This window comes from Sinocyclocheilus anshuiensis, unplaced genomic scaffold (genome assembly GCF_001515605.1).
Source record: "Sinocyclocheilus anshuiensis isolate Anshui unplaced genomic scaffold, SAMN03320099.WGS_v1.1 scaffold437, whole genome shotgun sequence".
Lineage (NCBI taxonomy): Eukaryota > Metazoa > Chordata > Actinopteri > Cypriniformes > Cyprinidae > Sinocyclocheilus > Sinocyclocheilus anshuiensis.
The window spans coordinates 568903-576602 of record NW_015539902.1 but is presented as its reverse complement, the minus strand read 5'-3'; positions in this window follow the sequence as shown (position 1 = coordinate 576602).

Genomic DNA, 7700 nt, shown 5'->3' with positions numbered 1-7700 from the left:
TATATATATACAGTATGTGTGTGTGTATATATATATATGAACTATTATACATTTTACAAAATATTTATAATACAATATTTTTTAAAATATTTATAATACTTTATAATAGTATATATTCGAAATATTGTAAATACTGTATATATTATCCTATTTCTTTAAAAGACATTATCATATTTCATATTATATTCATAATTCATTCACACCTGTATTTTTTTTTTGTAATTTTCTGAAATTTGTATACCTCAATGAATTGTAGAACTTTGTCTCCAAAAAATAAATAAAAATAATAATATTAAAAAAAGAAAATCACAGTAGCCTATGGTATCAGAATCAAGGTGAACAAGTTCATTTACAATGATTTGATTCATTTTTAAATCATGTTGTACAACTCTTTCATTTGTTTAGACTTAATGTGAATAGCTGTACTAAAAGGTTTGCTACCACAGTGAACACATGGTTAAATGCACACAGAAAACTGGCTGTGTTTAATTTTTTGTCTCTCATTTGCTGTAAAAACCCACTCTTACAATTCTGGAAAGCAACAGTTGCCAGTTATTGCCCCAGTTGCACAGTTAAATGTGCTCTCTAATGTAGAAGTATTTCTCTTTATGCATGGTATGGTATTCAAACATAATAACGGCCCCTGTACAATGACACATGACTTATTACTCAAATAGAAGTGGATCTAGGCATTCAAAAGCAACCCCTATTTAAATGGCTGTATATAGGGAATAACGTTTATTCAGAAAGGTTGTAGGAGTGTTACAGATTGATCTCAGACTTGAATTGGCAACATAAAAGAGAGAATTGCAGGAGAACATTGATTTAATCAAGAAAATCCATTTAGGCCCTCAACATCTTTACCTTCGACAAATCGAATGTATGAATGCAATCAAACCAAAGCCTGCAATCTACATTTTTTTTTCAGCTTCCTATAAAAAAAATTACAGTGAAATTCTCAGAGTGCCTTTTAATTCTGCTTTTTTTCTGTTAAAAAATGTCCAAATGAAAGAAGTTGTTATTTGTACTCTTATGAGGTGATTCGGTTCACCTTTTTTAAATGATTTCCATATAAAGAGGTGTCTGTGCAAGTCTGCTGTTCACAGAGCAGGGGTCAAAGGTCAGGAACGACTAGCTGAGCAAAAGTGGGGGGTTAAACCGAGACAGCTGCCGGTGTGATATCCGTGTTTTGAGCAGAAACTTGAGTGATTGACAGGAGCAGAGACAAAAGCAGCCTGTGTGAGGCACGTGTCATGTGACAGAAGGCGTCTGTAGATGTGTGCACGTTCATGGTCCAAACTCCACTCCGCAGTGCATAAGGATTCATGAGGATTCAGCAGCCATGGGAAAAATAATATGCAGTCTGCTCAATTTGGCTGGGATTTAGGGAACATGCAAATGAGCTCGTTAGGCGAGGGCTTTGTTTGTTGTTTATTCGTGTGGGTGGGACAGACACGTGTAATTTGTAACCCGGCGCATCACCAGATACCCTGATGAACTAATAGGTTTGGTGAACCTTCTACAACAAAAGAGGATGTTAGTGTATATGTGTATGTGTGCGTGTGTGTGTGTGTGTGTGTGTGCTGTGTAATGGTTGCTTTAATCTCAGCTTCTGAATATAGCAGCACTGAGGTTCATATACTCCATATATTTTGTATTATATAAAATGTTTTTGGGTTCTTGTGCATGTGTGTGTGTGTGTTTGAATAAGTGTGTGTTGATACGAAAGACAGTGACGGGCAGTGTACAGCTGGCCTCGGGCCTTTATCTAAGAAGAAGTCACAAGGGTGAAGAGATGGACAGACAGCTGGGTATCTCAGCTATCCCGTAACAGTGCAAACATGGCACTTCCCATGTGTGGATAGGTCAGTCTAAATGCTGATCCATGCAACCTGACATTACACCACACAGCTTTCTCTCGCCCTCCCTGTGTGTCTGTTGTTCCTACGTGTATCTTTCACAGCTAGCAAATTTGTGTTCTAACACATTTCCAAACATTACATTTTTGTTGAGGGAATGTTAAAATGCCCAGTTCTTATAGTTAGAGTTGAATGTTATTTAATAATGATGAAATATTGCTTGGCTGTAGGTTAGATTGTTCGATTGTTCTGGGTGTCAAAAATAGTCTGATAAATGCTATTTATTGGATGTGAACTACAGTGAAAACAGTAATATTATGAAATATTATTACAATTTATAGTTTTCTATTTAAATATATTTTAAATGTAATTTATTCCTGTGAAGGCAAAGCTGAATTTCCAGCATTATTACTCCAGTCTTCAGTGTCACATGATCCTTCAGAAATCATTCTAATATGTGACCCTGGACCACAAAACCAGTCATGAGGGTCTATCATTTGAAATTGAGATTTATACATCATCTGAAAGCTTTCCATTGATGTTTGGTTTGTTAGGATAGGACAATATTTGGCTGAGATACAACTATTTGAAAATCTGGAATCTGAGGGTGCAAAAAAATCCAAATATTGAGAAAATCGTCTTTAAAGTTGTCCAAATTAAGTTCTTAGCAATGCATATAACTAATCAAAAATTAAGTTTTTATATATTTACGGTAGGAAACGTGGAAAATATCTTCATGGAACATGATCTTTACTTAATATCCTAATGATTTTTGGCATAAAAGTAAAATCGATAATTTTGACCCATGCAATGGCTATTGCTACAGATATACTTATGACTGGTTTTGTGACTGGGTCACATATGCTGATTTTTATTATTATATATATTGTGTATATATATATATATATATATATATATATATATTATACAGTATATATATATATATATATATAAAGTTTGGAATTTCTCCAACATTGTTGAATAAAAAGTTAAAAGAACATAATAAAAAAAGAAAAAATTATTTGAAAAAGTCTTTACTGCCACTTTTGATCAATTGAATGCTGAAATTGAAAGTTTTCATTTATTTAAAAAAAATGTTGACCACAAACTTTTGAATAGAACTGTACTTCCTTCAAAGCAAGAATTGTATGAATTTAATAATTCAGTCTTTTATTCTGCATCCTCATTGTTTTTCTCATAGAAATTCATGTGTGAGTGTTTAAAGATCCCATCTGTTTGAGGACCAATCCCATGCACCCTCTGTCTTTAGATAAATTTTTTTTCCTCAAGCACACTGTTTATTTCTGCACTATAAAAGTCTTTGAGTTATAGGACCATCCAGGTCTCGTCCTCAATTCATCCTCTGCTCTTAGCCAGACAGGCCATAGCTTCAGATCCTGCCAGATTCTTCCAGGTCAGACACATAATAACTCCAGCACTCTCATTTTCTGTCTGTGACTTTGCTTCCTGGTCTGAAGCTAGTTGTTGATGTGTGTGAGATTCCATTTCGCATTTGGTTTTTGATGAAGATGTATTTGGGGTGACTCAAACTAGGTCGTTCTGCCTGATTAGGGAAACTAAACTTGTGTCGGTCTTATAATAAACTCTGCACCAGTGCTGAGGCTGTGACAGCAGAACGAACTCCCAGATACAGTTTATTGTCTCTTTATTAGTCTCCCCTTAAGCTCCCTCTGACATTTGGTTACGTTCTTACTCTAATATGACTCATTAGCACACTTAAAACCGTCTGCTGTCTACTGGCCTGGGGAGAGAAGGTGGAGGAAAGACAGATAGATAGACACCAATGAAAGTAGAAGATCTGTTTAGAAACAGCACTTTTGTTTTCTGGTCTAGACCTGGCAGAGCACTCAAAGGCCTTGAAGCACACTATTATAGAGTTCAGCTAGATTTGTATCTCTTAAAAGAAAGGGTACTTTGCAAAAAAAAAAAAGTGTATATGTTACACTCTTAAGAAAAATGGTTCCCTTTCAGTCGGTCACTCCAAGTCACGTCGGTGACCGACGAATTGGGATCTCGCTTAGAGAGACCAATTCACTTCGAGTGTAAACTAAACGAGCCAATGCACATTGGCATGCGATGATTGCATCCAGCTGCCGCTGATCACTGCTGCCCTCCGGGACGGTGGCAAGTCCTGAATCGGATCCAGAGATGTCAGCTATGCTTTCCCGGGCTGCCGAGAGGGTAGGGCTCGAGTGGAAACCTCCACCACGTCCCGGGCCCTCGAGGTTGGACGATTGGTTTCTCGGGGGGGCATGAGGAGCTCACCAGGTCATGGACGGCACCTTTTACTGCCGGAAACCGACCTGCTGGTTCCTCCTCCCTCACCACCCTCGACGGTGGTGCAGCTAGGGTGTATACAAGGGTCCCCCCGGTGGAGCGGTCGGTTGCGATGCAATTGTGTCCTAATACCGCCTCCACCCGGCAGGGCGAACCGTGCCTCCCCTCCCGGGTCTGTAGGTACTCATCTGGCCTGTCCGGCGATGCTTATACGGCCTGTGGAGAAGCTGCCTCCGCCTTAAACGCTACAGCGTTACTGCAGGTTCATCAGTCCAACGCACTGAGGGACCTGCATGAGGGTGGTCATGATCCGGAAGTTCTGAAAAAGCTCCGAACTGCTACTGACCTCGCGCTCCGAGCGACGAAGGTCACCGCGAGTTCTCTGGGTCATGCGATGTCCACACTTGTGGTCCAGGAGCGCCATCCCTGGCTGTGTCTGGTTGATATGAGGGACGCCAATAAAGTTAGGTTCCTTAATGCCCCTGTGTCCCAGACTGGCCTCTTCGGCGACGCGGTCGAGAGCTTGGCCCCGCAGCTCTCGGCTGCACAGAAGCAGACTGAGGCGGGTCGTCACACCCTGCCCGGTGGGCAGCTGCTGCCTCCACCCGTTCGCCGGCCGCAGCGCCCCAGCCTACGCCCCTGCTCCCGCGCCGCATCCGCAGCAGCCTCCAGCAAGCGGCACTGTGGAGCTGGGCGTAGGCAGGCCGTCCCACCCGTCCAGGCCCCCGTCAAACCTGGCGGTGAGCGAAAGAGCAAGAGGCCCGGGACGGGTGACCCAGAGAGGGAGGAAGCTGCTCTTTGGAGGATGGTGAAGGCACCTCTCCCTCCCCCGGAGGAGGGCTGGGTGGAGAATCTGGAAAATCTCGACGAGAGAGCGGTTTTCTCTGTCCCTGGGTCCCAGGAGGGCACGAAGAATCGCGTACGGACCAGCACTCATCCTCCTCCATCGCCAGCAGGCATTAGCGGGCGGTTCGAGAGCGTCAACAAAGGCCCTACTCACGCACCCTCTGCCAAACTGTGGAACCAGGTAAGCATTGCACCGCACACTCAGACCCCTCTTCGGTCCGATCACAGGCCGCCCGAGTTGGGTCCCTGCGTTCCACCTTGCTGCCTCACTGCGGGTACGGCGGTGGTTCCACTGGTCCCGCTTGCACGGTATCTGGGTGCCTGGCTAGCACTACCTAATCCGTCTCGTTGGCTTCTGCGGACCATCAGCCTCAGCTATGTGATTCAGTTCGCCCGGCATATCCCCAAGTTCAGTGGCATCTGCTTCACGACAGTGAAGGGGGCCGATACTCCTGTCTTGCGTGCGGAGATCGCAGTCCTACTGGCGAAGTATGCGATAGAGCCGGTCCCTCCAGCCGATATGAATACAGCGTTTTACAGCCCTTACTTCATTGTACCTGAGAAAGGCGGTGGGTTACGACCAATCTTGGGTCTGCGTGTCTTGAACCGGGCCCTTCGCCGGTTACCATTCAAGATGTTGACGCAGAAACGCATCTTCGGGTGCATCCGTCCCCGAGATTGGTTTGCAGCAATCGACCTAAAGGATGCGTTCTTTCATGTGTCGATCCTTCCGCACCGCAGACCATTTCTGTGGTTCGCGTTCGAAGGACGAGCATATCAGTATGAGGTCCTGCCCTCCATGCTATCCCTGTCGCCCCGTGTCTTCACGTAAGTTGCGGAGGCAGCCCTTGTTCCCCTGAGAGAACAGGGCGTTTGCATTCCCAACTACCTCAACGAATGGCTCATACAAGCTCAGTCTCAGCATCAGTTGTGTGCACACAGGAATTTGGTGCTTTCGCACCTCAGCCGGTTGGGCCTTCAGGTCAACTGGGAAAAGAGCAAACTCTCCCCGACGCAGAGGATCTCTTTTCTCGGTATGGAGTTGGATTCGGTCGAACAGACAGCATGCCTCACAGAGGAACGTGCGCGGTCGGTGCTGAACTGCTTGAATTCGTTCAAGGGCAGGACAGCGGTCCCACTGAAACTATTTCAGAGGCTCCTGGGGCATATGGCAGCTGCAGCGGCAGTTACGCCACTGGGGCTGCTTCATATGAGACCGCTCCAGCACTGGCTTAATGGCCGAGTCCCGAGGTGGGTGTGGCAGCGCGACACTCACTGGGTCCAAGTTACACTGGCCTGTCGCCAAACCTTCACCCCGTGGTCAGACCTTACTTTCCTCCGGGCAGGAGTGCCCCTAGAACAGGTCTCCAGGCATGCTGTGGTTTACACGGATGCCTCCACCACCGGCCGGGGGGCCACGTACAATGGGCACGCAGTGTCGGGGGTATGGACAGGCCCCCAACTGCACTGGCATATCAATTGCCTAGAGTTGTTAGTAGTGCGCCTTGCCTTGAACCGTCTCAAAGGGTGCTTACGAGGCAAGCATGTGATGGTTTGAATGGACAACACGGCGACCGTTGCGTACATCAACCGACAAGGTAATCAAACTTCATGTCTGGTCCCTGGACGGGACGCGGAGGTTCTTGGTGACATACCCCAAGAGGTAGTTGACACCATCACTTCGGCGAGGGCACCGTCTACGAGACATGCTTACGCCTTGAAGTGGAACCTGTTCATCGAGTGGTGTTCTTCTCGTCGGGAAGACCCCCGGAGATGCCCGATCGGGGTCGTGCTTTCCTTTTTGCAGCAAGGTTTGGAGCGAAGGCTGTCTCCCTCCACCCTTAAAGTATATGTCGCTGCGATTGCTGCTAACCATGACCCCGTGGAAGGGAAGTCGGTAGGGAAGCATGATCTGGTCATCAGGTTCCTTAGGGGGGGCGAGAAGGTTAAATCCTCCCCTGTCCTCCTCTATACCCTCTTGGGACCTGTCTCTAGTGCTCAAAGCACTACAGCAGGGCCCCTTGAGATGCTATGTAGGCCGGACACAAAGCTTTAGGACCTCAGACCAGCTCTTGGCCCACTGGATAGTGGATGCCATCACCCTGGCTTATCAGGCACAGGGTGTGCCCTGCCTACTCAGGTTGCGAGCTCACTCTACTAGGAGTGTTGCATCCTCCTGGGAGCTGGTTCGTGGCGCCACGCTGACAGATATTTGTAGAGCTGCGGGCCATATGTAGAGACCTAAGTGGATCCCATATGTGTAAAGTCCACGGCATAGCCTCAGAGCCCGTGTTTACCCGGCAGACTTCTGCCATTTCCATGAGGGATACAATCACCTCTAATCTTCCATATGCACCTAAATGGATGTCAAGTGTATTGACGTATATAATATTATAAGTGCTTCCGAAACCTCCTTCGGGAAGGATGGGGCTTCCGCAACGTTCCTGTTCCAAGTGGAACGGGTACGTTTTCCCAGTGGAATCCAATCTCACTGAGTGGGTAGTGCTATGACAACAGTGACTGGTCTTCTTGTTGCGAACTTGTGATCCCCGGCCTACACCACAAAGGGGCACAGGCGGCTCGCACAGGACACTGGAAGGGGCAGCATCCATGGCGCTTTGGTAGGGATCCCAATTCGTCGGTCACTGCGTGACTTGTAGTGACCGACGAATTGGGATCCCTACCAAAGCGCCATGG